Genomic DNA, 21,166 nt, shown 5'->3' with positions numbered 1-21,166 from the left:
CATCCTAAACTGAAAGCGTGCCGGTCTGGAAGGAACGAAATGACACGCGCACTTCACAAGGCGTGTGTTGACGGCGTGGCTGCCTTGGCTGCCTGCAGCAGGTGTCACTTCGCTCAGGGTGGGCCCTGGGACCTGCGTCCCCTGTTCCATGCGTGCTGTGTTCTAGGGTTTCGCTCCCCCCTCCTGCCTGCACCCTTGCCTCTTCCCCACTCGTGGCGCGTGAATTCAGAAAGTAGACAGTCGAACGGCAAACGCCATGTCGTGTCCCGAATCATGAGTCTCCCTGGAAAGCAGGAGTATTTTTTCTTTCTGGAAGTCACTCTCATTTGCCTCACTTTTGTTGATTGCTGAGGGATGAAATCCAGCCGCCTCTTCTGCCCTCATGCTGGAGAGCAGAGACAGAAAAACAGCTCTGGGAGTTTTTCCAAAGGGCACTGGTGTCTCACCGGGCAAAGCCAGGGACTCGCCGCCAGGCAGCTGCACGTGGGCCTGCTGGACCTGCCCCGCTGGACGAGGGGGGGGCTCGTCCAGCAGCAGAAATCTGCATCTCCCCTCGGCTTCCTGGAAGTACAGAATGTAGTAGTAGCCTCGGCTCCCGGCGGGCCACACCACAGTACCACCTGCCGCAAGTAGGACGGCATCACCCGGTGCCTTGAGGGTACTGACACACTTACTGTAAGTGGGCTCAGAGAACCACGCAAGGCAAGGAAAACGCACCCAGGAGAGATTCCTGACAACAGCTCAGTGGGATCTTGTGAGCAGACTCAGGTCCAGAGCAGGTTAGTAACTGACTCAGCGTCACAGAGACGGCTGCACATACCTTTAACTCTGCTCACATTTCTCGGGCTTACAATTCAGCCCAGGGCGTTACTGCATTTGGCTCTCTTCTCGTAACTTTGCTTTCCACAAAAAAGAACCCAACAGAAAGAGCGGTTACAGGAAGAGGAACAGAAGAGCAGTGTCTTCTCATTTGACTCGCAGATCTGCAGACCCAGAGGAGAGCTGACGTGAGTGAGTGGCAGGGTGCGTGCCAGGCCCCAGGCACACGCCAGCTCCTTGTCTGGCAGCACAGTCACGGTGACCCGTCCTGCCTCCCGCGGTGGTGGGCCACGGGGCCAGGCACGCGCTCCTGCTGCCGCGGGGACGGGGTGGGGGAGCATGTGCCAGGAGGGACAGAGACTCACCTTTGGGGCGCCTGTGCCATGACCCCAGCGGCTTTCTGAAGCTGAGCCTCTTTCCCCCTCGGAGGCCCCACTTCCTGCTGGAGTCCCACCGGCAGCTCTGAAATCACTCAGGTCAAGGTCAGGTGACCGGAGTGGGAAGCCAGACGCAGGGCAGTGGATTCAGAGAGCTGAACAGATGCCTGCACGGCCAGCTCCCAGCTGTGGCTCAGCGGATGTTCTGAGTCTCGGAGCCTAAATATTCGTGGATGAGAATCGCAGCTTGTGGAACCGGCAGCGACTTGAAAGCTGAAGAGGGTGTGGAGGCGTGATGATGGGCGAGGGGTCGGCCCGTCTCCTGAAGCTGCTCTGAGGACGTCTCTGTGCTTGAAGGGCTGACCGCTCTGGAGGATGCTGACGAGCAGGTGCTGGAGTCCTCGGGGGAGACTGGCCGTGGTGGTTCCTCACTGAGTAGGTGCTTGGCTCAAATCCAGCGCTGTGCTCATCCCCGACGTAACGGGAGAGAGATCCCCAAGCAGACGGCCGTGGAGAGAGGGCTCCTGGCTTCCGGCCACCAGATGTCACAGAGCAGCAGGTGGACGCGGGAGAGAAGCAGGTGGACGCGGGAAGGGACAGTCGGCCAGAACCCCTGGCTGGAGGGTAGCAGCTGTGTAGGCAGCCTTGGGTCACCACCTGGGTCCCGGGAGGAGCTGCACGGGGGAGCACTGCTGAGGCAGGAAGGGAGGACGGGGAGCCGTGGGTTTTGCAGAGACCCTCATGTAATGAGAGCCCAGCATGTACCAGTGAGGACGAGGAAGACCAGGACCCGGGGTCCCCACAGGGGCTCCCCCCGGTGGAGGCTGGATGTTTCCAGGACCCAGGGGAGCACACGGGGGCTCCCACTTATGATGGAGGCTGGGCAAAGTGACAATATTCACTGGGTCCCTTCTGAGCAGCGGGTCAGGGAAGGAGGGCGGAAAGGCGTTCTACTTTCTACCAAGCACAGAGGGTCCCCCACCCGTATCTCTTCACCCTCCCCTGTCTAAAGCATAAGCATCACTTCAGGAGGCTACACCAACAGCTGCATTATTCCAGACGCCCAGCTGGCTCTCTCAGCACTCCCGATCCCACGTTTACTGGGAGTCATTTTCGTGGGAGGCCCTGCGCCTGGTGGTCACACCAAACCAAGCTTAACAGACAGTAACACAGTCATCCCAAGAGCAGACTTGAGGTGAGCACTAATGCAGCACTTTGCTTTTATTGGCAGATCCTATCTGTGAAATGGGTGTGACGATGCCCATCTCATGCGATAGACATGAGGATCGTATCTGTTCTTCTATGAACCAACCTACACCGTGTCTGCAAGAGACAGGCCCTGGGGGTGAAGGTGCCCCCCTTGCCCACCCCACAGGAAAGTGGCTCAGGTGCTGGGTGGGGAGGACGCTCGCAGAGAATACAAGGGAGTCCCAGCCGATGCCACGCACTCTGAAATTGCAGCCCGAGAGGACACGGATGCTCGGGAAAGAAGGTTTTGAAGGTGCCTCCACGGCAGGGGTGGAGCAGGTGGCATCCAGTCAGAGGGGAAGGCACAGACCGGCCCAGACACTCCTGGGTTTTCACTGGACCCATTGCCCACTGTCCAGCCCGATCCTGAAAAATATTAAGATAAGTTTATCACACGATTGCTGGGAAGCGGTGCCGCTCCTCTGGGCTTTCGTCTGAAGAACAGTCTTGTTAACGAGAAATGTCCAGTTCCGAGCACGGCTGAAGACTGTGGAGGTGCTGAGAGGGACGGCGGGGGACACAGGTGGGGCCGCCCCTGGTCGGAGAAGGCCGAGAAGGGGGCAGCCTGGGAGGAGGGGGTCAAGGTCAACATCCCCCCCCCCCTGCCCCGCCTGCCCAGATGGCTGCCCGGGGCAGACGGATGTCCCTCCTCCCGTGGAGACTGGAGCCGCGGGCCCGTCTGGGGCTGCTCCGGGGTCTCCTGCTCCCCCCTGCCCTGACCAGCAAGCAGTGAGCAGACGGCGGTTTCTGCAAGTGCGCGGCGCTGCCCTAAGCTCTGGGCAGCATGCCTGGGGCCCTGTCTCCCAGGGGTGGGCGTGTGGTGGTGGGCAGCCTCAGGTCAGCTCTAACAAGCACTTTAAAGGAAGAGGTCTGCGATCTTCAGACGAGCCTGTCTCCAACTGCTTTCAGCAGCACACACCCGGGGCATGTCCTCACTGCTGGTGAGACACCCGTGGGCTGTGCCTGAGAAACTGTGTCTGCACCCCAGGTCTGAGCACCCCAAAGCGCAGGCCCCTTGGAAGCGGCAGCTCAAGGCAAAGCCCAGAGCAGGAGCAGTGAAGGGCACCGCCTGGAGCCTGGAGGCTGCAGAAGCGAAGGTCTCAGGAAGAGAGGTGAAAGTGGGGGTCAAGGCCGAGCGAAGCTTTCACACGTTGCCTCCCTCTCCCGGCTCCAGTCCTCGAACCTGCACTCAGCGCCCAGCACAGGAGCGGATAAGCGTTCCTAAATCCGGGGAGGCTCTGGAGGCTGCGTTTTGCCAGCCCCTCCTCCTCGTCTTGCCTCTCCTCGTCTCCCACAGGAAGGAGGGGACAGGCTATCACATGAGTCCCCATACAGAAGGGTCCCCATCCCTCACTTGTGTTACATGTTATAAACTGCTTCGGGGAGTAGGCCTCGATCCCCAGGACGGCCTTAGCCAGAGGGAACCCGCAGAGAGTGCCTGTGAAGCCTTCTCTCACAGGCGGTGGAGACATGGCCAGGGGTTTTATTGACCACGGAAGGCCTGGATGCTCTGAGAGGGCAGACGCTGGATTCCTTCATTTGTGACGAGTGGAAAAACCCTGCCTCAGATAGGCCTAAGTGAAAAGGAAATCTATTCCCTCTCATCAGAAGGGGCTCGGTATCGGTGAGTTCAGTGGCTGCAGTGTCGCGATTGGTGGGTTCCTTCTGCCCGGCCAACCCCAGGGCTGGCTTATCCCTGGGGAGCCGGACGGGCTGCCGCAGCCCCGGCAGTGTCTACTCACAGACCATCTCTGCACAAGGAGCGAGCCCTCCCGGGAGCCCCTCACACGCCACTTGTCTCCAACGCACAGCTAACAAACCAGCCCCGGGCAGAGGGATGGGGGAAGCCACCTCGGGCCTGCACCTCTTGGGGTCTCCTCTCGGTCAGGGTCGGAATGGCAACTGGAGCCCCTTGAATCACGCAGGGGGTAGAGGAAGCTTCACAAAGTCGGAATTCTGCTCCGCGGGAGGACGGCTGAGTGGAGGAAGCAGGGGTTGGATGAACAGCTACACCAACAGAGCCAGCGTCCTTCCCGGCAAAGAGCTGGTGCGAGTGATGACTTGGTGGTTGTTTCGTGGCTAGGCTGTGTCTGTTTTATGACCCCGTGGACTATGGGCTCCTCTGTCCATGGGACTTCCCAGGCAAGAATGCTAGAGCTAATTGCCATTTCCTTCTCCAGGGGATCTTTCTGACCCAGGGGGTCAAACCTGAGTCTCCTGCACTGCAGGTGGATTCTTTACCACTGAGCCACCATGAAGGCCCCCAAATTCCAGGTATGCAGTGACCACGAAGGGAGAATGACTTGCATGGAGCTAATCCCAAGTGTGTCCATGATCGTAAGCGAGGGGACAGGTCCACCGCACCCCCAGCAGTCCTCGGGGAGGCTGCAGTAAGCTCAGCTCTGCACCTCTCGCCTGCTCCCCACCCCAGAAGGCGGCTCTGGAAGCAGACACAAGGCAGCTACTGGGGCGGGGGCAGGCGGGGGGGAACAAGGTGCATTGGAGGAAAAGGTGCAGAAACCCGCTTCTCCTCTGTGTCCCTCCAGTCTTTCCAGAGCCTCCAGATCCTACAGGGCTCCCAGCAGAGCTGAGACCTGGTCCCGCCCCTCGATGCGGTCTGGACACAGCCCACGGGGACTGCAGCGGAGATCAGAGCTGGCCCCAGCCCAGCCCCATGCCACGGGGACAAGGAAGACGGTGGCTGGCAGGACTGGGTCTCTGCGGGCGCTCTGGGCCTGCGGCCTCAGGATCCCGGGGGGAGCACCCTCCAGTTGTGGTTGTTGCTGTTTAACCGATCGATGCTTCCATTCACATTAAAACTCAAAGCAGAACCTCACCTGCTCTCCAGTGAGGCACAGAGGCGCAGGAGACGAAGCATACGACAGGTACCGCTGGGACAGATCGTGGGGTGTGATGGAGGCTTTTCAGCAAAGGAGTGACGTGGCCTGGCTTACGTCATCAAAAGTGTCTCTCTGGAACTTAGCTCAGAATAGACCTTTTCCTTTTTTTTTTTTAGTTTTTATTATTGGAGTATAGTTGCTTTACAGTGTCTCATGGCTGACCTCCTCCCAGAGCCGGAAGAGGCCCTGGGCGGTGAGTAGTGTTTCTATTAGCCGTAGGGCATGGAGCGAGACTCCCTTATTCGTTTATTTAAGCTTTTTTATTTTCTACCGGGGGTATAGCCGATTAACAGTGCTGTGATAGTTTCAGGTAAGCAGCGAAGGGACTCAGCCATACATATACATGTATCCGTTCTCCCCCAGACCCCCTCCCATCCAGGCCGCCACGTAACACTCAGCCGGGCTCCCCGCGCAGGTCCGCGTTGGCTATCCACTTTAAACTGTGGACACACGTCCGTCCCAAACCCCCATCCCTTCCCCTCATTCTTCCCCCTGGCAACCATAGTTTGTTCTCTAGGAAATTCCCTTATTTAAATTGAGAGAAATTTTGTATTAGAAAACATTTATTTGGGGGAACAGATATTGCTAACATAAGAAACTAAGTTGAGCTTTAAAAAAATACTGATGGGAACCCAGGGGAGCTAAAAATGGAACATTATTACACCGTGTGGTGGAAAAGAGGTGGGCTGCATATTATTTTACTTCATTCTATTTGGCTTTGAATTATGGGAGTCATTCCTTCACAGTTCTGGAGGCCAGATGTCCAAAGACAAGGCATCAGCAGGGTTTGGTCCTTCTTTTTGTGTTATAAACATTTATTGCAAAAATTTATTTATTTATTTATTTTAATTGGAGGTGGAGAAGGCAGTGGCAGCCCACTCCAGTACTCTTGCCTGGAGAATCCCAGGGACGGAGGAGCCTGGTAGGCTGCAGTGCATGGGATCGCAAAGAGTCGGACACGACTAAGCGACTTCACTTTCACTTTTCACTTTCATGCATTGGAGAAGGCAATGGGAACTGACTCCAGTGTTCTTACCTGGAGATCCCCAGGGACGGCGGAGCCTGGTGGGCTGCTGTCTATGGGGTCGCACAGAGTCGGACACGACTGAAGCGACTTCCCAGCAGTAGCAGCAGCAATTATTTTACAATAATGTAATTATTTTACAATATTGATTTTTGCCATACATTGACATGAATCCGACATGGGTGTACATGTGTTCCCCATCCTGAACCCCCCTCCCACCTCCTTCCCCATCCCATCCTTCTGAGTCATCCCAGGGCACCAGCCCTGAGCACCCTGTCTCATGCACAAATTTTTAATTATAAAAAATTCATAACAAAATTTACCATTTTGACTATTTTCAAGTGCATAGCTAAGGACTGTGTGTATACATGTATTCATATTGTGTACAGACAATTTTAGATAAACATTTGATTGAGGTGTACCTGCTACAGAAAAGTGCACAGAATTTTCACAAAGTGGACATCCCCACGCAATCTAGTCCAGATCAGAAAACAATGCTATCAGTGCCTGAGGAGGCTTCCACACAGCCCTCTGAATCATGTCTCTTCTGTCCCACGTCCAGAAGGTAACCAGCCACTAACTTCCTCCTACCACCGTCGCAGTAAGCTTGCCTGTTTTTGAACTTGGCATAAATGGAATGACATGGAATGCACTCCCATGTGTCTGATTTTTTTTGTTGTTGTTCAAAGACATGTTTGAGAAACTCCTCCATGTTGTGGTAATTGTTCCTGTTCATTGTTGTATAGTATTCTACTGTATGACTACAGCACAGATTTTCTATTCTGCTGTGGGTGAACACTTGGTTGGTTTCCAGTTTGGAGCTACAATGATTAATATTCTTTACTAGCTCAGTGAAAGTTCCTATGAGGACTTTCTCCCTTGCCTTCTGGTGCACACTTGTGATGCAAGCCCAGGGGTAGACTCACTGAATAGTGGGGTTGGCATATGTTCAGTTTTAGTCAGCTTGTTGATGTTCAGTCGCTAAGCCATGTCTGATTCTTTGCAACCCCATGGATTGTAGCCCACCAGGCTCTTCTGTCTGTGAGATTTCCCAGGCAAGAATACTGGACTGGGTAGTCAGTCCTTTCTCTAGGGGACCTTGCCCATCCAGGGATCGAACCCACATCTTGATACTACCCTAGAATTTTCCAAAATGATTGTACTAATTTACATTCTCAGTAACAGTGTATTAGAGTTCTAATTACTTTATGTCTTTGCCAACTATTGGTATAGTCTGTCTTCTTAACATCGATTCTGGTTCATGTGTAATGGAATCTCATTGGACTTTTAATTTGCATTTCCCTGATGAACAGTAAGGCTGAACACATTTTCAGATGCTTATTGGCCATTTGGATGTCTTCTTTGATGAGGCACCTATTCAAGGCCTTGACCTCTTTTTAAAAAATTGACTTTTTTCTTACTGATTTGTAGGAAATCTTTCTATTTTCTGGGCACAAGTTTTTAATTGACTATATGTATTGCAAATATCTTCTCTCACTCTGTGGCTTGCTTTTTCACTTTCTCCCCTAACTAGTGACTTTTGTTGATCAGAAATTCTTAATTGTAACACAGTCCAGATTAACAGTCTTTCCTTTAAGACCAGTGCTTTTCGTGTGTTCTGTTGAGAAATACTTGTCCATCTCAAAAGTCGTGGAGACACGTCCGTATGTTATTTTCTAGAGCTTTATTGTTTTACCTTTCATATTTGTATCTGCAATTCACCCTGGAATTGATCTTGCATGTAGCATGAGGTAGAATCATTCTTCTTATTAACTCAGCCTTGTTTCTTTCAAAAGACTGTTCATTGTGATGTTTCAAGCTGAATGAGTCAGACATGCCAGAGAAACTGGCTTCCATGGAACAACCTCCCTATTTGCTATTTTGTCCTCAATTAGAGAAAAGACTCTTTTTACCCCAATCTGTACAAAGAAGACATCAAGCTGCACTAAACCTCACTTTTTTGACAACTGTGTGAGTGTTAGTAGGTTCCGGAAGTTCCTAGAAGTCCACCCTTACAAAGAGGACTCAAGTCTCCCCTGTGTGCCCTTGTTGGTGTTTCTTTTTCTAAAAGTGAGCATAAGTATTTCCCTTCTGCTTGAGGTTCGGCGCCTGGGTCTACAACTCCTGCCTTGTCACACTGGAAGGAAGAAGCTGTGTCACCTACCTGTCATTCATCTCTGTAACCACGGTTACCCGCCTCCGGGTGATAAATGGTCTCGGGTCAGATGACCAGCGGGCTGCACAGCCTCTGACGGAGGGGTGTCTCCCCCCAGGTTAGGTTACTGACTCGCTAGGTGGTCAATCTGTCTTCTAAGCTCCTCGTCCCACGGCGCTCCACCTCCGTAGCTGCGATCGCGTGTGAAGCCCTCCGAGATACAGCGCCGCTCTGAGGACGTGTCAGCCTCCCTTCCCGGCCAGTCCTGCTCCAGGGGCATCTGGCGGCCTCCCTTTCACTCCGTCCAACCCCTCTGCAAACTGATGGATTGTACTGTCGGTCGAAAGTCACGCTCCTTTGATGCCACATTTTCTCTTTCTTTTTTCACTTTTCATGCCTGTTGAAGATACTCTTCAATAGCTTTGTTGGGCTGCTATTTTGCTTTGAAAGAGATACTGCTCTTTTGAAAGAGCAGGTTTATCTTTTAGCACAAATCCATCTTTTAGAGTTTTCAGGCCTCTGTTAACAGTTTGTTTGATTTCATGACACTCTTTCCCCCCAAAACAAGGACTAAAATTGTACAAGGCATGCTTCTACCAAGTAACTCTAATTTGGTTTTGGGGAAAAGTCAAGAAATTTGCAATGTCACAGCCTAATGTAATGGAAATATCACTCCAATGGGAGCTAGTGGAGGGGATTCCAGGCCCAGTTTTGCTCTCAGTTCCTTATGTGACCCGATGTTTCTCTTCAGAATCTCAGTTTCCTTTTCATTTAAAAGGAGGAACTGCCTCTTGAGGTCAACCGTAATCGTGTAGATTTCTCTGCAAATGGACACACCTGAGGTTGGAGGGTCAGGACTATGAACCAGTCATATAGATTTCCTTTTCTCTATTAAGGTTTTATATTTTAAAGAATCTGTATATGGAGACATTCCTATATCTGCGTGCACGTGCGTGCCTGTGCCCGATTGTGTCCAGCTCTGCGAGCCCATGGGCTGTAGCCCACCAGGCTCCTCTCTCCTTGGGATTCTCCAGGCAAGAATACTAGAGTGGGCTGCCATTCCCTTCTCCAGGGGATCTTCCTGACCCAGGGATCGAACCTGCGTCTCCTGCACTGCAGGCAGATTGTTTACCATCTGAGCTACCAGGGAAGCACTTATAACAGAAGTCAGTCTTACTGGGTTTCACCTCACACACACACACACACACACACACAGCAAAACCATGGAAACCTGAGTAATGGCTTACTTAGACTTCAGTGTTCAGCATGACAGTAGAAGTGAAGTACAAAAAAGACTGGACAGTTTTGGGCATTAATTTCAAGTTTGCTCTATTAATGTATTTTGTACAGAATCATTTAAATGTTGATATTTCTGTTTTAAGCTATTTCACTTGAGTCTTTTGAAAATACATCTTGAAATCAGATGTATAGTAGCTGCTATTATTTTCCTCTTTTGATAGGTAGCTTAAAAATACACTTTTAGAAAGCCCTGGTGATGGAGGTTTCTGGGGACTGTTCTCTGCATCAACATACACTTATTGGGCATTTTCTGTGTATAAGGCCCTGTGGAGATGTCAGAGATGTAAATAAGATGTGGATGTCATCTTTAGGAAGTCTACCACTAGCCTGGACAAATGGGACTGAAGTGAAAATGTAAATCACAGTAAAAATGTAAATAATGATTAAAAGCCATGAGTCCCAGGCTTTTTTTTTTTTTTAAGAATCTGATAAAGTGATTCTAAAGTTCATTGAGAAGAAAAAATGAGCAAGAACTGCCAAGAAAAAGTTGAAAAGAATTATAAGCAGTGATTGGGGAGGAGGAAGTGCTTTTACTGCCAGCTGCCCAAAAGGACTATAAAACCACTGCAGTTACAGAAGTCTGCGATTATTCAGGATCAAATAAGACAGTAGAAACAGACTCAAGTGTGTGCGTGCGTGCCCGCATCCAATTTATGATAAAATTGGCATTTTAAATCACAGAAAAAGGTGATATTTCGTAATTGGTAAACTCTTTGGAGGGCTTGCCAGGTGCAACCAGTGGTAAAGAATCCACCTGCCGATGCAGGTGATGGAAGAGACCTGTGTTCGATCCCTGGGTCAGAAAGATCCCCTGGAGGAAGGAATGGCAACCCACTCCAATATTCTTGCCTGGAGAATCCCATGGACAGGGGAGCCTGGTGGGCTACAGTCCACGGGGTCGCAAAGAATTGGAGGTGACTGAGTGACTTAACACTCACATCTGTGAATCAGCTGGGTGGTTCTTCTCATTCGGACCGGCTTGGGCTCCATCGTGTGTCTGCAGTCAGGCTGGCCACAGATGACCTGGGATAAGCTTACCGAGCAGCCTGGCGGTTGACAGGCTGTCGGCAGGGGTGGCGGGTGACTGGGCCCCGGGTGGCAGCCATCAGCACGCCAGTCTGGCTTCGTCCCGTGGGGGCCACTGTAGGGTTCCCAGGAGCCGCCAGAGAGCCCCCCAGCGTGTGAGCGCACCGCCCGTCTCTGCTCGGATCGCTTGGCTCGTCAGGTCTCACGGCCAGCACAGACTTGAAGGTGGGAGACGTAGGGGCAAACGCCAGGGGGGCAGTTTTACCCTCTCCCAAGATGCGTTAGTTAGTAAGGAGCCTTAGGAACCGTCTGAATGGCGCCGTCCTCGGCGGTCCAGCGGCTCAGACTCCACGCTCCCAGTGCGGGGGCCGCTGGCCCCCTCCCCAGTCAAGAGCTAAGAGTTCCCACGCTGTAGCTTCACGTTCCCAGAAGCTGCAACGAAGAACCGGCACAGTCAAATTAACTAAAATTTTAAAGAAGATATCTAAATGTCCAAAAATAGGGAAATGGCAAAATAAAATGCAATTCAACCATATGATAATATAGGGAAAGAAAACTGGTATATACAAATGCCTTGTGAAAACACAAAACCACTTTAGTGAAAAAAAAAAGCTTAAAAAAATGACACAAAAACAAAATCTAAAATGTTTTCACACCTATCTCTGAACAGAACGGTTATGAGAGAAATATTTCCTTCAGTTATAGGTTGGTCTGGTCTCCACCTCTTGGGACCATAGGTAAGTTACCAAAACTCTTCAAGCCACAGTTTCTTCATCTATAAAATAGGAGTTACAGATTAACATCTACCTGGATAAGTTGTTATGAGGATTAAATGAGATGTTTCATGTGAAGGGTTTCACACATAGCAATTGGTCAATACATGGTCAATAAGAATTCATTTTTTTTTCAATTAGAGAACAGAATAATACTGTTTTTCAGTTCAGTTCAGTTCAGTTGCTCAGTCATGTCCAACTCTTTGCGACCCCATGAACAGCAGTATGCCAGGCCTCCCTGTCCATCACCAACTCCCAGAGTCCACCCAAACCCAGGTCCATTGAGTCGATGATGCCATCCAACCATCTCATCCTCTGTCGTCCCCTTCTCCTCCTGCCCCCAATCCCTCCCAGCATCAGGGTCTTTTCCAATGAGTCAGATCTTCACATCAGGTGGCCAAAGTATTGGAGTTTCAGCTTCAATATTAGTCCCCTCAAATGAACACCCAGGACTGATCTCCCTTAGGATGGACTGGTTGGATCTCCTTGCAGTCCAAGGAACTCTCAAGAGTCTTTTCCAACACCACAGTTCAAAAGCATCAATTCTTCAGTACTCAGCTTTCTGTATAGTCCAACTCTCACATCCATTCATGACCACTGGAAAAACCATAGCCTTGACTAGACGGACCTTTGATGACAAAGTAGTCTCTGATTTTTAATATGCTGTCTAGTTTGGCCATAACTTTCCTTCCAAGGAGTAAGTGTCTTTTAATTTCATGGCTGCAATCACCATCTGCAGTGATTTTAGAGCCCAGAAAAATAAAGTTAGTCACTGTTTCCACTGTCTCCCCCATCTATCTGCCATGAAGTGATGGGACCAGATGCCATGATCTTAATTTTCTGAATGTTGAGCTTTGAGCCAACTTTTTTACTCTCTTCTTTCACCTTCATCAAGAGGCTCTTTAGTTCTTCCTCACTTTCTACCATAAGGGTGGTGTCATCTGCATATCTGAGGTTATTGATATTTCTCCCGGCAATCTTGATTCCAGCTTGTGTTTCTTCCAGCCCAGTGTTTCTCATGATGTACTCTGCATATAAGTTAAATAAGCAGGGTGACAATATACAGCCTTGACGTACTCCTTTTCCTATTTGGAACCAATCTGTTGTTCCATGTCCAGTTCTTTTTTTTTTTCTTTTCTTCCATGTCCAGTTCTAACTGTTGCTTCCTGACCTGCATACAGGTTTCTCAAGAGGCAGGTCAGGTGGTCTGGTATGCCCATCTCTTTCAGAATTTTCCACAGTTTATTGTGATCCACACAGTCAAAGGCTTTGTCATAGTCAATAAAGCAGAAATAGATGTTTTTCTGGAACTCTCTTGCTTTTTCGATGATCCAGTGGATGTTGGCAATTTGATCTCTGGTTCCCCTGCCTTTTCTAAAACCAGTTTGAACATCTGGAAGTTCATGGTTCATGTATTGCTGAAGCCTGGCTTGGAGAATTTTGAGCATTACTTTACTAGCGTGTGAGATGAGTGCAATTGTGCAGTAGTTTGAGCATTCTTTGGCATTGCGTTTCAGTGGGATTGGAACAAAAACTGACCTTTTCCAGTCCTGTGGCCACTGCTGAGTTTTTCAAATTTGCTGGCATATTGAATGCAGCGCTTTCACAGCATCATCTTTCAAGATTTGAAATAGCTCAAGTGGTATTTCATCACCTCCACTAGCTTTGTTCATAGTGATGCTTCCTAAGGCCCACTTAACTTCACATTCCAGGATGTTTGGCTCTAGGTGAGTGTGAGTGATCACACCATTGTGATTATCTGGGTCGTGAAGATCTTTTTTGTACAGTTCTTCTCTTGCCACCTCTTAATATCTTCTGATTCTATTAGGTCCCTACCATCTTTGTCCTTTACTGAGCCCATCTTTGCATGAAACGTTCCCTTGGTATCTCTAATTTTCTTGAAGAGATCTCTGGTCTTTCTTATTCTATTGTTTTCCTCTATTTCTGTGCATTGATCGCTGAGGAAGGCTTTCTTATCTCTCCTTGCTATTCTTTGGAACTCTGCATCCAAATGGGTAGTATATCTTTCCTTTTCTCCTTTGCTTTTCACTTCCCGTCTTTTCACAGCTATTTGCAAGGCCTCCTCAGACAGCCATTTCGCTTTTTTGCATTTCTTTTTCTTGGGGATGGTCTTGATTCCTGTCTCTAGTACAATGTCACAAACCTTCATCCATAGTTCATCTGGCACTCTATCAGATCTAAACCATAGTTTAAAAGATACAGACTTAGAATAGCATTTGTATTTACTTAGTACCCATTGATTGAAAAAGTACATGACAAAAGGTGTCAATACCTTTTAGCAATGTTTGCTATTAGATTAGTGTTTTATTTATACCAGTGTGGAAAACAGCAGTCCATAGAACTTGTGATAAATATTTACTGAATCCACAGATGATGTGTGCTGTGCAAAGGGATTTGAAGCTCTGCCAGTGATTTTTGTCTCATGGTTTGGGAGCCAATTATTTGAGACAACAAAGGAAAAGATGTAACAAGCAGAGCCTGATCAACCGCTAATTAAGCCCTCCAGGCAGTAAATGGATAATGTTTGTGTGCTCAGTCATGTCCAGCTCTTTTGCGACCCCCATGGATGGTAGCCCACCAGGCTCCTCTGTCCGTGGGGTTCTCCAGACAAGAATACTGAGTGGGTTTCCATTTCCTTCTCCAGGGGATCTTTCTGACCCATTTGCAGTTGAATCCTTGTCTCTTGTGTCTCCTGTTATAGGCAGGCGGATTCTTTACCAGCAGTGCCACCTGGGAAGCCCTAAGTGGATGTTGCTGTTTGCGTAAGATTTCTTAAACTTCTTAGGAAATTTCTTAAACGTGTTGATTTCTTAAATGTTAAGACTTGTTCCCCATTGTAAATGGCACCAGAGACCATATGGCCCCAACTGTGACCAGCCACGGCCTGTCTTCCTTGCCTTCTGCTCTTGGCTCAGACTCACTGCCCTCAGGGTTCCGTGGAAGCATGGATCTCATAAAGCTGATGCTTCCTGGGTGCTGTTTGCTATTATTTAAATCTCACATGTGACTTTCAGAGTTTGCCTAGTTTGGAGTCCACAGCAAACCTCCCAGCTTAAAAAAAAAGCAAAAATCTCCCAGCTTATTTTGTCCCCAGAATTCTTAAAAAATTAAATAAATAAATAAACCGTTTATTTGTTTGGCTGTGCTGGGTCTTAGCTGTGGCCCGCGCTTCGTTGCAGGGTGCAGGAGGTTTCAGTTGTGGTCTGTGGGATCTAGTTGCTGACCAGGGATCAAACCTGGGTCCCCGGCACCGGAAGTGCAGAATCTTAGCCACTGGACCACCAGGGAAGTCCCCCCAGCATTCTTTCAAATGGTCTTAATTCCCTAAATCTCATTAAAGCAGAAGAAAACACGGGAGTGGGTGAGACGCGCGCCCCTTTCAACAATCCACTGGGAGCCTGTCTGTTGGACAGCAGTGTCACCACGGAGGTTCTGAGAAGAGGCGGCTGCTTTTAATGGTCCCCAGTGCAAAGGACCCCTACTCCCTGACATTCGGGGCACCCCCTCTTATAGTCAATCCCCGAGTTTTCCTCTGGCCGCTCTGAAACAGTACTGCCCTGCCTTTGCTCTGGAGGAATCTGATAAAATTCTATGAGTTTCCATCCCCGCCGTATCAGTCTGGGCAGAAGAGGCCCCGTGTTTTTCCCTCTTACAGAAGGTTGTCCATCGTGTTAATTCAGACATCTCTGCCAGGATCTCCTGGTGAGGCCCGGACAACGCCAACATGCTCAGCACGATGGCCTTCAAGTCAGCCGGGCAGGGCCTTCCAAGAGCAACGTGTCCTAATGGGTGGGTTTCACTCTCCTCCTGATTCTGGCCCCAGCCAGACCTTGAGGAAGTGGTTCAGGGAAGAGCCCACAAGACCTTCAGGTCCTCTTCCTGGACAACCAGGAGCCTGGCCCCAGGCCAGGACAGCCTGGGGGTAGGACCTGAGCGTCACCTGCCGCATCTCCACCTGAGGCCCGTGACTTCATTCCTGCCGACCTGTGACCCGGTCCCCTTGTCCCCTTGCTGGCTCCACCTGGGAAGCGCAGGCAGCTTGACTTTTGTGCAGGGGTCCCAGCCTTTCCTCTGCCCACCACCCCTCCTCCCAGGGGCCCTAGGAATACAGGACGAAGCATTTTGGGATACGCTCCCTGTTTCTGCAGTGAAATGAATCTCTCTGTGCAGCCGGCCTGCCTCGGGCTTTGGCAGCCTCTGGGCACAAATGAGGTCACGTCCCTGGGTCCCTGCAGCCCGACTCTGCAGAGCCTGGACTGTCTTCCCCGACCCTGACCCCACCCCCACCCCCTGAGACGTGTCTGAGGCTTCCAGCACACCCTGGATTCTGAGATGGTTCTGAGTGGCCTGCGTGGACAGCTCAGTGGGCACTCTTTGGGTCCCTGTGACTTGAACAACCACAGCCATCAGCTCCCTGACAGTCCTTGGGGCCGTGACACCCACGGGGTCAGTGGGATCACGGGGCACGGCAGCTGCTAGGATGGAGCTGGGATCAGCTCTGCCTCCTGGCCACGGCTGCTGGCACTCGCAGAGCTTGGGGAGCCCACTGGTCACCATGTGCTGCCCTCGGCCGTACCGGGGCTGGGGGGCTGGGCTCCGGCTGTCCCCAAGGGCACAGCTGCCTGTTTAGCCATCGGCTCCTCCTGGCCTCGGGGTCAACCTTCCTTAACTGACCCTGGCTCTGCAGAGCTGCAAGAGAGAATGGTGTTGCCTAAAGAAACTGCCCAAGTCCTTGATGTTCCAGCTCTGAGAGCGCAAACAAACCTGAAGCTTTCTTCCTCCAGGTACAGAGTATCAGGACAACTGGGTCACGTGGACTTCAGTTTAAGTGCAAGACGCTCTGCCTGAAATTAGTTCTCTGATTTTTATGTTCAGAGCTGATAGACTCTAGGATGCCCTGGATTCCCGGGCCATCACATAAAATATGTACACTACACACTGCACAAATCTGAAAAGAAATCAGAAAGTAAATGGCTCCCCCTAGAGTTGTTCAGTGCACAACCTGCACAACTGTTCACAGCAACCTTTGGTGCTCTCTCTCGGCCTCTGTTGCCCTCGCTGTAATAGGGATGCTTTGCAATCCTTCATCCACGAGAGAGTCGGAGATCCACTTGCTCCTCGCCTCCCATATTAATCAGTCTTTATAAACATTTGCAACAGCAGAGAGATGCTGGCAGAATGTCACTCGAAGCCCAACCTGTGTCCTTGAAAGACAGCCTCTCCCATCTCTTTAGCCTCTCAGATCATTGTGAGACATAGAGACCAGTATATCTTGACAGCGAGTAAGTGTTCCTCGTACCAGGAATCCCTGCCAAGCCGCCTGGAACAGGAAATAGAGTCATCACTGGGGTCACAGCCCCTGTGTTTTCTTGACGTCAGCATCTCTGCTGCTACTCCCTGGATAGAGACCATCTGCTGAAACACCCGCCTCCGTCTGCGTCTCCTTTTGTCACCGCTGTGAGGGCTGCGGGGGGTCTCGGAACAGGCTCTGCGCCTCTGTCCTTCTCCGCACCTCCCGGGGCTCCGTGCCTCTGCGGACACTGCTCAGACTGTGCGCCCACCGCTCAGGTGCCTGCGGCTGGGTCATTGGACCTTTATTTGTCAGAACAGAGTCCCAGCTGGCTACTTCAGACAATGAGATAATCAATAGCGTTAGTGATTCAGCGTCCACAGATTTTCTCCGCACGGTTCACGGTGCCCGTGGAGAAATAGGACTTGAAAGAGTTTACCAGGCGGCTCAGACAAGCCAGTTGAAAATGCTGGCGAACAATGCCATCTATATATAGGACTGCCCCGGATCCGTCGCCGGCCACAAGCTTTGATACCAGGCCTCTTTCCTCACCCAGCTCTGCTAAGTGTCAGAGCTGCTTGTGAAGGACTAACCGGGCCCCTCATTATGGTCTTGTTTGATTTGGGGGCAGCCACGATGAGACCATCACACAGCCCAGAGCCTGGTGGGGTCGTGGGCCAGAGTCCAGGCTCAGCTCTCCCTGTGACCCGCTGTGCCAGCCTGCAGGTCACTTAACCCCTGGGGTCTCTGTTCTCTCATATGTGATTCGAAAGGACGACATTAGCAGAGATGAGAGGAAAGTGGTTTTAAAGGCAGGCAGAGCTGGGTTTTAACCCCAACTCCTCCCACTTTCCAGATGGTCATGCTGTTGAATGCTGAGCTGGCTTCCTCTTCAGTAAAATGAACAAGTGCATACTCGCCGGGCCAGCCTGGGAGAGGATGTAACAGGAAAAACATGTGCCGGACGCATAGTAGGTCTTCAGTCAGTGCTGATTTGTCCTTTGCTCTCTGAAGACTTGCCCAGCTTTACTAAAAGCTGGACTTGGAGTCAGAAAGCCTGGATCTGAGTCTCAACGGTTTCAGCGTGTGCAGGTCACATGGTGTCTCTGAGCCTGTCGCGGCATCTTGTAACGGTCTTCTCGCTCCTGGGAGCAAACGGAACAATGCAGGTGAAAGTGCCTGAAGACATAAAAGATGGTACAAGTCAGAAGGTGGGGGTCACTCCCCTGGCTCACCCCCAGCTGTCACCCTGTCTGGGCCCTTCGTCGCATCATTAAAAACTCCCAAGGAGTGGATGAGGAGACGGTGTGCCTTCTCAAAGGGTCCATATGTGTGTTTCCACCGCTCAGCCTTCCTTCTCGGTGAGTATTTTAGAAGCATCATTCCAGTTACCACCCAGCCCAGGAGGCTCCGAGACCAGTGGTCAGCTGAACACGCCTTCACAGATGGCCCCTGACCGCAGGGTCTTCAGTGAGGGCGGGGAGGTAGAAGCCGGCACGGTCCCAAAACAACAGGTGAGCCTCCTGCTGGAGTCCCAGCCGGCCGGGCACTCAGGGGTCTGTGTGGCGGGGCTCCTGGAGGAAGGCTCACTCTCAGAAGAGTAGGGGAGGGCAGGCATCACTTCCTGGGGGTCCTCCCCAGACCGCATGGCTGTGCTCCACAAGGGGACACGCGGGCCTTGTGTTCACGCCTGCTCCCCGACGTGGAGACGCCATCACTTCCCTCCAGCATTTCCTATAACAGCCAACGACCCCTGAGTTCACGGCTCAGCAGCTAGGAACCTGACCCCTGGCCCCTCGGGCACCTGGACACACATTCTTATAAACGCTTCATTTCAGGGTAAGGGAATCAAGCGCAACCGTCCCCTTGTGACACAGCAGACAGAGGGCCAGGAAGGCGTTTAATTGGATTGAGGAGACTTTAAAAACGGGTTTTCGCGGCTGGGATCCATATGGAGTAGTAGGCGATCAGCACAGTAATGGCATTTTGCAGTTGTAAGAACCTTTGGTGAAAGCGCCTCTGAATTTTCATAGAACCAAAAAAAAATGCATGTACGAAATGAAAATGTTTTCTAGATGTTTATGAAATCCTGTTTGAATTATTCTATCTAGTGTTCATGGAAATGGTTTCCCATCTCCAGGGAAGTATCGCTCACTGATTCAGTCAGGGGAGCTCAGATGCTGGCCTTCCTGAGAGTCAGAGAGGGTGTCGGCACGGGGGGTCTGGGCAGGGTGACCCCCTCGGCGGTGACTTGTGTCAAAACATCGGGACATTCTCCAGTGTTCCCCTCCCAGCGACCCCACCTCGCACTGGGTTCTCACCTTCCTAGCCCGCCCACATCCCCAGCGATGCCCTGGCACCGGACTTCATTCTCACGGCCGGGTTCAGAGGACGTCTGCGCCCCTCCACGCCCCTAACCCTTCCCCGACCACAGCCCGGACCTCAAGCCTGGGGTCTGCTTGGAGCCGTGGTGTCCCTGAGCCTGACAGGCGCACGTAGGTCAGGGCGTCCAGATGGGCCCTGCGGAGCTCTGGGTCCCGGGAAGGCGCCTCAGGGCCCCTGGAAGGGGTGGGAGAGATACAGGGGGCCTGAGTTCGGGTCCCCAGTCCCCCCGCACGTGGATGGCTTCCCTGGGCCCCCCTCCTCTCCGCCGCCAGCTGGGGTGGTCATTGCGGAGAGCGGGCAGGAGCCTGGGGTGAGATGGGGGTGGGGCTGGGCTGGAGCATCTCTCTCGTCAGTTCTGCCTCCCATGTGCCAGGGGCCTGGGGCGGGGGTGGGGGGACTTGGTGTGTAACGGGGACGGAGTTTCAGTTCAGGGAGGTGAAACCCTGGGAGATGACGATGGTAATGGTTGTGCACCAGTGTGAATGCTTTCAGTGCCACTGGACTGAACAGCTACATATGGTGAAGACAGTAGGTTTTATATTACGTGATTTTACCAAGATTTTTTTTTAAAATGCATAAAAAGAAAAGAAAATCAACCAGTGTCCTCACTTAGTAGCTCGAATTAGGGGATGGGGAGAGAGATCACACCAGGAAAATGGATATATGTCACACACGTTAAGAACACTGGCTGGCACACCCTGGCAGCGGGACATTCATTCTACTGACTTTCTTCTTGTGGGGCAGCTTCGGGCTGACCTTGATGAAGGCCGTTCTTGGAGCAGTCTTCTCCGCACGCTCATCTTCCGGGCACTGCTCTGTCTCAGCTTTCCCAGCTTGCCCCAGCTTTGTAAGCAGTCTCCATGTTGATGAACTCCAGATGACCTTCATTCGAGTGGCCCCTTGTCTCCTGCACAGATCACGGTGGACGTGGCGGTGAACAGATGAGTCACAGGCGCTGGCCAGGTCACATCTGGGAGTGAGCTGTGCTGGTGACACGTCCTAGAACTGCAGTCCACTCCTCAGAAGAGCCAGGAGAAGCCCCCAACCATGGGTGACGGCCACGTTCTCTGTCTTAAAAACAGCTTCTCCCCAAAAGTTTTGTCCACTAAGGCCTGCCTTTCCCAACAACTCCTCTAGTCCTAGGATGGAAAAAAAAAAATCCCCCTTTTCACAAATCTGACTTTGGAAATCCCCAGGCCCCACTGCAGACCCCCTCAGGGGAGAATCTCTACAGCGTGGGGCCAATGGCCTCACATTCTGGAAGCTGGTTCTGGGGGCAAATCCAGCCCAGGGGCTCTCAACCTTCACCGTGTGTGGCAATCCTCTGGGAGCTCCAGACAGCCTGATACCACACCCACAGGCCAGAGAGAGCAGGCTCTGATGGACACTGGCTGTAAGACCCGAGGAAAGCCTCTCTGATCCAGTGTGTGTCCTCAGGAGATATGGGAAGTCACATCTCACTCTCGGGGTTGCTGGGAGGACCGCGTGGCTGGCAAGCAGCTGTTGGCGTGAACCTCCACCTTCACCACCCACCCCACTCACCCCCAGCACCCCCAGCACTGTCCTGGCCCGAAAGAACAAAGCCGGTCACTGGAAGATCCAGACCACTGGGTTCCGAAGAGTGGTCCTTGGATCCCAGCATCACTCCGGAACTTGCCAGAAACCCAGATCCTCCGACCTCATCCTAGATCCACTGATGCTAAAAGTCTGGGAATGGGGTCCAGCAATTGAAGTTTCAACAAATCTCCCTAATGATTCCGACTCATGCCAAGTTCAAGGCACTTTATCTGTGGTGACTTCTAGAATTGCCAGCTGCGTCTTCTCCCTGCATCAGCCTGGGTTAGACCCT

The 21,166-nt window shown here is 51.4% G+C and overlaps 1 long non-coding RNA gene across 1 annotated transcript; it reads right to left on the bottom strand.

The window, feature by feature from the left end:
• Window positions 1-452: 452 nt before the first annotated feature.
• LOC110126851 (uncharacterized) lies at window positions 453-1,281 on the bottom strand. The gene is made up of 3 exons (XR_002310558.2): window positions 1,185-1,281; window positions 821-983; window positions 453-561 (listed from the first exon to the last, which is right to left on the bottom strand). It is a non-coding gene; the product is annotated as an uncharacterized lncRNA (long non-coding RNA).
• Between the last annotated feature and the right edge of the window lie 19,885 nt (window positions 1,282-21,166).

Source organism: Odocoileus virginianus, chromosome 27 (assembly GCF_023699985.2).
Source record: "Odocoileus virginianus isolate 20LAN1187 ecotype Illinois chromosome 27, Ovbor_1.2, whole genome shotgun sequence".
NCBI classification, from domain to species: Eukaryota; Metazoa; Chordata; class Mammalia; order Artiodactyla; family Cervidae; genus Odocoileus; species Odocoileus virginianus.
The sequence above is the reverse complement of the archived record's forward strand: the minus strand, read 5'-3'. Positions and strand labels throughout refer to the sequence as shown.